Raw genomic sequence first — 10,762 nt, 5'->3', positions numbered from 1 at the left:
CTTTTGACATTCGCATAGCATGATGGGAATCTCAACCCTCGAATATTAAAAGTTCCAACCGTGTAGATTTGTCAACCCATTTACCATGTCACCATGACCGGACAGGCGCCCGGGGCGGCATCGCGGGGGGGTGAAAAAATAAAAAAAAAAGTTTAAAAAAAGTTTAAAAAAAAAAAAGGTCAGGGGGGGAGAGATCATATTTCTCCAGTTTTAGCTTCTCTTCATTGGCTCCTTGTTAAATTCAGAATAGAATTTAAGATTCTTCTCCTCACATATAATGACCAAGCTCCATCATATCTTAAAGATCTCATTATAAGATATTTTCCTAAGAGAGCACTTCGCTCCCAAACTGTAGGTTTACTTGTGGTTCCAAGAGTTTCTAAAAGTAGAATGGGAGGCAGAGCCTTCAGTTATCAGGCCCCTCTCTTGTGGAATAAGCTGCCAGTAAACGTCCGGTGACACCCTTTCCACTTCTAAGACTAGGCTTTAAACTTTCATTTTTGATAAAGCTTATAGTTAGGGATCGTTCAGGTGATCCTGAAACATCCCATAGTTAAGCTGCTATAGGCCTAGACTGCTGGGGGGCCTCCTCTGTCACACCTTTCCTCACTTTGCTCTCTTTTTCCCTCATTTAATTTCTCAAATGATATTATGTACATGTGACATTATTGTGGTCATTAACTTGTGTTTCCCTGTTCCAACAGGTATCCTTTGAATGGTGTTACAGTGTTTTTTTCCCCATCTTTTCTGTTTTCTCAAACCCCAGCTGGTCGAGGTGGATGGCCACCCTTCCTGAGTCTGGTTCTGCCAGAGGTTTCTTCCGGTTAAAAGGGAGTCGTTCCTTTCCACAGTCGCCTCATGCATGCTCAGGATGGGAGATTGGACTGAAGACAAGTTTCGGTGCAATCTGTTGAAATTAATTATGATTACAATGAATCATAATTCTAACAGAGCACAGTTATCATGTGGGACCTGTGCCATGTGTATCGCATCTTCATGCACACACACACACACACACACACACACATTCATTAGCCCAGTAGCATGCTCGCACCGCAGTTGATGTGTTGTTCTGTGGTTTGAGGTCATCCATATCCACAGTTGTGTTCTTTTTCTTTGCTCTTCATCTTTCCCTGTCAGGTTCGACACTATTACGTGTTAAGTATTGTATAGAAGTAATAAATATAGAATATAGAAGTAGTTCTTGGGCATCAAGGAGAGCTTTACATTCATAAAGCTTTGTTTTTTCAAAAGGTTTTTGTAAACTATAAAGGTTTTCTGTTATCGTGTATAACAAGCTGCACAGTAGTACACTGCACTCTCCTCAGGTCCAGTTGGTCAGAATATTAGTTAAACATTTTTTGCATTGTTCTGACTCAGGTCTTCACTGATGTTGAAATGATGTTAATATGGTTTTTCCATTTTGACATCCTTATAGTTTAAATATTCAATGAATTTCAAATCTGTCAGGTGAAAAAATGGGTGCTGGTAGCAAACTGGACTCAGTTTGCTCTTGAGTCCAATCAAGCTGTACCTTGTCACCAGGACTTTGAATATGAGCAGACGGGGTCTCATTAATTCCAAGACTGCCACTGGGACACAAACAGGTACATTCTGTTTGTTGTGACAGATGAATAAAAGAAGAAAAGATTCCCAAAATAGTATCAAAAGTATTTACCTAGATAACAGAGAAAGAAAAACTAAATTATTTATACAGTCTCCCTACACAGTTTTTTTTTAGTTTTATCTAATCAACTGGTGTATTTGAGGTTTGAGCAATAAAAAGAAAGGGGCTGAATACCACTGATTGTACTTCACAGAATTTGAGATGTTGGAAGTTCTTTTTTTTTGGTGCGGATAGCTCCACCATGTGACCATTAATAAAACAGCACACATTTCAAACAGCATGACTTAACACAGTCTGTCTGTGGTGGCAATGAGTGATAAGCAATGCCTCTATGAATCACATTTCTTGTCTGTTGCTCTTTCAGTCAAACACTCTGATTACAACTGAAATATTTCAATAATAATAGACATCACTTAGTTCAAACCTATAAAGCTATGAAGCTTTTACTTGTTTTTGGTTGTTGTGGAGGCCAAGTGAGGCCATGCTTGAAACTGTTTTTAATTTCTAAGATTCTCATCGTGAGATCTCAAGGTAATTATCTTGGTAATTATTGAGAACGCAAAAGTTGTATAGCAGTGATTACGGGTTAATTATGCAATTATCTCAAAATATTGACGCTTGTTTTCTCGAGGTAATGGGCTAATATATTTTCTTATAGCGGCCTAGTAAAGTTTGTTTTGTGGTCAAAGCAAAGAATGAGATGAATGGGAAGCAACGGTACAGGCTGAAGATGTGTACACGAACAAGAGCAGACCTTTACTAAACTCAGAGCAGCAAACAAAATTACACATACATGCCTTTATTGAATATCACAGATCTTCTCTGACTGTCATAAAAGCTATAATGAACTATGAAATGAGGTGTTAACACAGGAACCGAACATTTTCAAGCTCAACATAATCACCTTGTGATGTCAAGAATCCAAATGTTGTTTTTTCACGGTAACAGGTTACTTTTATGTTTTGATTTTAAGATATATCTTGTTTCCTGGGGAAAATCAACATGCTATCACACAAAAACAAGCTTTTTCATCTCGAGATAACAGGACAATCATCTGAACATAATGGCATCAAAATAAATAATAGCAGGAAAGGCTGCTCTTGGCTTCTGTAGATTGCCGATGTACTAAAGCAAATATTTCAAAAAGAGATTTAAGGGAAATTTGGCATAAAGCTAAAAAAAGAATAACATTGAAGGAATTAATTCTATTTATTGAAGAAGACATATTATGTCCTTTTTAGGGCTGGGCAGCGATTAAAATTTTGAATCTAATTAATCACATGATTTCCCCGATTAATCACGAGTAATCGCATTTGTACGCAAAATCCAAAAATTAATTCAAAGGTTGTGTATAGCTTTTAGCATTTAGTTTTATTTTAAATGTACTGCCATATGAAGGAAAGTGCCATAACATTTGTTGTGCAAAGACACTTTTAACATCAGCATTTTTATGTAGTTTTTATGTAGAAGCCTCGCTCCACTGTCTGTTTTTGTTGAATGACTTGCTGGTATCATTTGTGTGTTTTGCCTTTAAGTGATATTTTGGACTGGAACTACTACGGTGATAAGACAGTTCAACTTGGCAGTGTTTAAAGATGACTTTGGTTCTGTCGACTCTGTCGTCTGGAAGAACTTTAAAATGAAAATGGCCAAGTAAAAGTTCCGTACCCTTCTCCATGTTTGGTGGATCCGCCAATGATTTTCTTTTCCGGTTCCGCAGAAGACAGCAACAGACTTTTACAAAATAAAAGCCTGTGAGCAACAGACTTTACAATAATAAAATAAATAATGAAACAGGGGTGGTCCGTGGCGTAGTGGGTTGAACAGGCACCCCATTGTTTCTATCAGAGAGAAGATTGATGGAGTCCTTCCCACTATTATCAGTGATGTATCATCAAGTACAGCAGCTTTAGAAGTATCTTTAGAACCTGATTTGTATTTAGACGGCTTCTGCCCAGTTGATCTCTCTGAACTAACAACAGCAATAGTCTCTTCTAAATCATCAACTTGTGTTTTAGACCCAATCCCAACCAGACTGTTCAAGGAGGTTTTCCCATTAATTGACACTTCCATATTGGATTTGATCAATCTGTCTTTGTTGACAGGATATGTACCTCAGACTTTTAAGGTTGCTGTAATTAAACCTTTACTTAAAAAACCTACTCTTGATTCAGAAGTGTTGGCTCATTATAGACCTATATCCAATCTCCCTTTTATGTCTAAAGTTCTTGAAAAAATAGTTGCAGCTCAGCTTTGTGATCATTTACACAGAAATAATCTGTTTGAAGAGTTTCAGTCAGGATTCAGAGTGCATCATAGCACAGAAACTGCACTGCTGAAAGTTACCAATGATCTCCTCTTAGCCTCTGATAGCGGACTTGTGTCTGTGCTTGTCCTGTTGGATCTCAGTGCTGCATTTGATACGGTCGATCACAGTATCTTATTACAGAGACTTGAACATGTTATTGGGATTAAAGGAACTGCATTAGGCTGGTTTAAGTCATATTTATCTGATAGATTTCAGTTTGTTCTTGTAAATGAAGAATCTTCCTCACACACCAGAGTAAGTCATGGAGTTCCCCAGGGTTCTGTGCTTGGACCGATTCTTTTTACTTTATACATGCTTCCATTAGGTAACATTATTAGACAGCATGGCATAAATTTCCATTGCTATGCTGATGATACTCAGCTGTACTTATCTATAAAACCAGATGAACCCAATAGGTTGGTCAGACTACAAGCATGTCTTAAAGACATAAAGACCTGGATGACTCAGAACTGTCTGCTGCTAAATTCAGACAAAACTGAAGTCGTTATCTTTGGACCTGAGCGTTTCAGGGAGAAATTGTCTAGCTATATAGTTACTCTAGATGGTATTTCCTTGGCTTCTAGTTCTACAGTGAGGAACCTTGGAGTTATTTTTGACCAGAACTTATCATTTGACTCGCATATAAAACAGGTTTCTAGGACTGCCTTCTATGACCTTCGTAATATTGTTAAAATCAGGAACATCTTGTCTCAGAGTGATGCAGAAAAACTAATTCATGCATTTGTTACTTCAAGATTGGACTACTGTAATTCTTTATTATTGGGCTGTCCCACATATTCTCTGAAAAGCCTCCAGTTGATCCAAAATGCTGCAGCCAGAGTTTTGACGAGAACTAACAGTTTGAGAGATCATATTTCTCCAGTTTTAGCTTCTCTTCATTGGCTCCCTGTTAAATTCAGAATAGAATTTAAGATTCTTCTCCTTACATATAAAGCTCTTAATGACCGAGCTCCATCATATCTTAAAGATCTCATTGTAAGATATTTTCCTAACAGAGCACTTCGTTCCCAAACTGCAGGTTTACTTGAGGTTCCCAGAGTTTCTAAAAGTAGAATGGGAGGCAGAGCCTTCAGTTATCAGGCCCCTCTATTGTGGAATAAGCTGCCAGTAAATGTCCGGGAAGCAGACACCCTTTCCACTTTTAAGACCAGGCTTAAAACTTTCCTTTTTGATAAAGCTTATAGTTAGGGATGGCTCAGGTGATCCTGAAACATCCCATAGTTAAGCTGCTATAGGCCTAGACTGCTGGGGGGCCTCATCTGTCACACCTTTCCTCACTTTACTCTCTTTATGTATATGTGATATTATTATGGTCATTAACTCGTGTTTCCCTGTTCCAACAGATATCCATTGAATGGAGTTACAGTGCCGCCGTCGCGGTGGCCCCCTGCCCCCCTCCCCCTCCCCCCCCCCTTTCTGTCTTCTCAAACCCCAGCTGGTCGAGGCGGATGGCCACCCTTCCTGAGTCTGGTTCTGCCAGAGGTTTCTTCCTGTTAAAAGGGAGTCGTTTCTCTCCACAGTCACCTCAGGCACGCTCAGGCCGGGAGATTGGACCGAAAAACAAAAAGTTTTCAGTGCAATCTGTTGGTTTTCTTAGCTAGGAAATTGTTTTTGAATTGGCTCTATATGAACGAATTGGATTATTTTATGAATTATGATTATTATTAATTAATTGAATTCCAATTGGCTTGAATTGGACTTACTATCTAAGTGCCTTGAGATGACATTTGTTGTATTCGGCGCTATATAAATAAAAATGAATTGAATTGAATTGAATGTACAAGAGGCTATAGTCCTCGCTGCAGCTGGCCCCAGTTCAAGTCCCACATCGGACGGCGCTTTGCTGCATGTCGTTTCCCCTCTCTTTGCCCCCTGCTTCCTGTCTCTCTGAACTTTTCTATCCATTAAAGCCACAAAAGCCCAAAAAAATCATAAAAAACTGCATTAATGCGCAATAAAATATTTATCAGTTAACGCGATAACAACGAGTTACCTTGCCCAGCCCTAGTCCTTTTATAATAAGAACAATAATAAAATTAGCTTAAAGGCCTACAGAAAGCTGACACTGCACCCAATACATAATGATAATACATACACAGAGGAACAATAATGATCATTGGACCCTACACCAAAACATTTCATAAACGCATGAAATTTGCGATTTTGAATTTGCCGCTTGGAAATCCTTCCTGGAATTCCAAACTGGGGGCGGGGCTTCCGTGTGACGTCACAGGTGCCATGGGTTTTCCTGGCTGCCGCTATTAGTATGCTTGTTGAGTGGTGAAGGCAATAAAACGTTGGGTTCAGTGCAGTTTTTATCACACCACCGGGGACAGAGGAAGCAGAGAGACCTGCGGTCTTGTGTCTGTGTCTCCCTGTCCGCCTGCCTCCTCTCTGGTGAAATCAGCCGGAGCCATCCCGCCGTGTTCAGCTCCCTGCGGTGCGGACACTCAGGGGGAATCCACCTGGCGGAGAGCGGACACACCGCGGGATGGTTGCCCTGAAATCAGCTGGCAGAGCGATCATCCGAGATTTCCACTCTCCACCTGGCGGAGAGACACAGACACAAGACCGCGGGTCTCTCTGCTTCCTCTGTCCCCGGTGGTGTGAGCTGCTGGTGCTGAGGGCAACACACGCACTTCGTACATCTACTCGCAATAAAAGTTGCACTGAACCCAACGTTTTATATTTCCAAGCGACGTCCCGCGGCACACATCGAAATTTGCCGTGAAGAAGCTGTCCAGGTCTGGCAAACTGCTGGCTTCGCTACTAGAACTACTGGGGGTTGTTCCAGCAGCTGGCACTCGCGACGTCACGCACCTGTCGTTCCAGTTTGCCAAATTCGAGTCAAATGTGGTGATAGTTTATTGGGCTTAATCAGGACTATCCAGGGGCCTAAAATTATTTTAAAATCATAAAAAAATTCCATGGTATATAAGGAATCGATCTTCTATTTCAGTTTTGTGCAAAAAATCACCTTTCTGTAGGCCTTTAAGCACAATAGTTCCTCTCTCACCCCGATTGAAGTATTTCAGGTCCAAAACTCGCAACGATGGCACTTAATTCTGTCTAATTTGAGTGTTGTTTTATGTAGCAGTATATTCCATGCCATATTTTGATGGCTCTATTCCTCGATATAGACGGAGACTGACTTTACATTTATGTGCAGACATGTAAAACGTTTTGTTAGTAAGGTTAGCATTAGCGCTATCTAGGCTAGGTCCACTCCACATAAAAGACAAGCAGAGGAAGATTTAAAATTGCCAAAGCTGACACATAATGTCCTTTCAGTAAAGTAGAACATGACATAGGAGGCCCCCCAGCAGTCTAGACCTATAGCAGCTAAACTATAGGATGTTTCAGGCTCACATGAGCCCTCCCTAACTATAAGCTTTTTTAAAAAGTAACGTTTTAAGCCTAATCTTAAAGTTACAGTCTGCTTCCTGGACATACAGGTCCTTCTCAAAAAATTTGCATATTGTGATAAAGTTCATTATTTTCTGTAATGTACTGATAAACATTAGACTTTCATATATTTTAGATTCATCAAGCCTTTTATTGATTTAATATTGATGATTTTGGCAAAAAAGTTAAGAAAAACCAAAAATCCCTATCTCAAAAAAATAGCATATTTCATCCGACCAATAAAAGAAAAGTGTTTTTAATACAAAAAAAGTCAACCTTCAAATAATTGTGTTCAGTTATGCACTCAATACTTGGTCGGGAATCCTTTTGCAGAAATGACTGCTTCAATGCGGCGTGGCATGGAGGCAATCAGCCTGTGGCACTGCTGAGGTGTTATGGAGGCCCAGGATGCTTCGATAGCGGCCTTAAGCTCATCCACAGTGTTGGGTCTGGTGTCTCTCAACTTCCTCTTCACGATATCCCACAGATTCTCTATGGGGTTCAGGTCAGGAGAGTTGGCAGGCCAATTTAGCACAGTAATACCATGGTCAGTAAACCATTTACCAATGGTTTTGGCACTGTGAGCAGGTGCCAGGTCGTGCTGAAAAATGAAATCTTCATCTCCATAAAGCTTTTCAGCAGATGGAAGCATGAAGTGCTCCAAAATCTCCTGATAGCTAGCTGCATTGACCCTGCCCTTGATAAAACACAGTGGACCAACACCAGCAGCTGACATGGCACCTTAGACCATCACTGACTGTGGGTACTTGACACTGGACTTCAGGCATTTTGGCATTTCCTTCTCCCCAATCTTCCTCCAGACTCTGGCACCTTGATTTCCGAATGTCATGCAAAATTTGCTTTCATCCAAAAAAAGTACTTTGGACCACTGAGCAACAGTCCAGTGCTGCTTCTCTGTAGCCCAGGTCAGGCGCTTCTGCCGCTGTTTCTGGTTCAAATGTGGCTTGACCTGGGGAATGCGGCACCTGTAGCCCATTTCCTGCACACGCCTGTGCACGGTGGCTCTGGGTGTTTCTACTCCAGACTCAGTCCACTGCTTCCGCAGGTCCCCCAAAGGTCTGGAATCGGCCCTTCTCCACAATCCTCCTCAGGGTCCGGTCCCCTCTTCTGGTTGTGCAGCGTTTTCTGCCACACTTTTTCCTTCCCACAGACTTCCCACTGAGGTGCCTTGATACAGCACTCTGGGAACAGCCTATTTGCTCAGAAATTTCTTTCTGTGTCTTACCCTCTTGCTTGAGGGTGTCAATGATGGCCTTCTGGACAGCAGTCAGGTCGGCAGTCTTACCCATGATTGCGGTTTTGAGTAATGAACCAGGCTGGGAGTTTTTAAAAGCCTCAGGAATCTTTTGCAGGTGTTTAGAGTTAATTCGTTGATTCAGATGATTAGGTTAATAGCTCCTTTAGAGTACCTTTTCATGATATGCTAATTTTTTTGAGATAGGAATTTTGAGTTTTCATGAGCTGTATGCCAAAATCATCAGTATTAAAACAATAAAAGACCTGAAATATTTCAGTTGGTGTGCAATGAATCTAAAATATATGAAAGTTCAATTTTCATCATTACATTATGGAAAATAATGAATATCGCACAATATGCACAATATGCTAATTTTTTGAGAAGGACCTGTATACCTGCAGCTGGTTCCACAAGAGAGGGGCCTGATAACTGAAGGCTCTGCCTCCCATTCTACTTTTAGAAACTCTGGGAACCACAAGTAAACCTGCAGTTTGAGAGTGAAGTGCTCTATTGGGAAAATATCCAACAATGAGATCTTAAAGCAATACTATGTAACATTTCTACCTTAAAATAACAGCTTGAAAAAAATTGTGCGGCTAGAATGAGTTTTAATATTACGATTGGCCTGTCTCCTATGCCCTTCGGGGGTCTGAGTTGGAAAATCTGCGCTATGTAACTTTTCTGGAGCGGCCCGGGAGCTGAGCGGAAGTACTTCGACTTGCTTTCTGGCACACCTACCACAAAAACAAATAGACCCCTCTCACGCTCCGAGGTACATTTGATTACTCTTACCTTCTCGGTCGACATAGCTTGCACCTTCTGACTCCTCGCCAGTTCGTCATCAAACGTGAAAGTGAAAGTGAAAGGGTGTTGTATTTACGACAGTGTAACCGTACATTACCTCCAAGCCTGTAGGGGGAGCTCCATAGTGGGCTTTTTGAGAAGTTACATTCTATTGCTTTAAGATATGATGGAGCTAAGTATGAAGAGCTTTATACATGAGAAGAATTTTAAATTCTATTCTGTATTTAACAAGGAGCGAATGAAGATAAGCAAAAACTGGATAAATACGATCTGTCCTGTTAATTCTCATCAGAACTTTGGCTGCAGCATTTTGGATTAGCTGAAGGCTTTTCAGAAAATTTGTGGGACAACCCAACAGTAAAGAATTACAGTAATCCAGTCTTACGACCAGTTAGGTACTACCACTGTAGTACTAGAAGCCAAGGAAATGCCATCTACAGTAACTTTATAGCTAAATAGTTTCTCCCTGAAGCGCTCAGGTCCAAAGGCAACAACTTCCAGTTTGTCTGAATTTAGAAGCAGACAGTTCTGAGTCATCCAGGTCTTTATGTCTTTCAGACATGCTTGTAATCTGACCAACCTATTGGTTTCATCTGGTTTCATAGATAAGTACAGCTGAGTATTATCAGCATAGCAATGGAAATATATGCCATGCTGTCTAATAATGTTACCTAATGGAAGCATTTATAAGATAAAAAGATTCCAAGCACAGAACCCTGTGGAACTCCATGACTTACTCTGGTGTGCGAGGATGATTCTTCTTTTACAAGAACAAACTGGAATCTATCAGATAAATATGACTTAAACCAGCCTAATTCAGTTCCTTTAATCCCAATAACATGTTCAAGTCTCTTTAATAAAATACTGTGATCGACCGTATCAAATGCAGCACTGAGATCCAATGTATTTCCGGTGTGTGCACACTTAGGCATCTCTCTGACTTTCTCTGGAGCTCCACCTTACAACCTCTCTAACGATATTTACTTTGTCATCTGTAAAATGCGATGTAACATTCCTTTTAAAAACAGAGAAAAAATAGAGTAACACCTCCTTATGCCCTATTTGACTATTTGCACAGAAAAGAAAAAAAAGTGCAGTTATGGCTAAAATTTGTCAAAGGATGGACAGATTTACTTAAATACAGTACTTGAGTAGATGCATTCATTCTATCACAAGAGTGTTAAAAAGAAAAGGGGAAGTGCATGTTTTAGCTAATTAACTGCAAAGGGTGTCCAACAACATATGCTTTACAGTATTTAACAGTATGTTAGTCATTTTGTGACAGTTTTTGCAAACCATTAATTAATATTTTAATTTGTATTAAGAAAGAACCTCTATG

Source organism: Odontesthes bonariensis, chromosome 21 (assembly GCF_027942865.1).
Source record: "Odontesthes bonariensis isolate fOdoBon6 chromosome 21, fOdoBon6.hap1, whole genome shotgun sequence".
Lineage (NCBI taxonomy): Eukaryota > Metazoa > Chordata > Actinopteri > Atheriniformes > Atherinopsidae > Odontesthes > Odontesthes bonariensis.
This window is presented reverse-complemented; position numbering follows the sequence as displayed.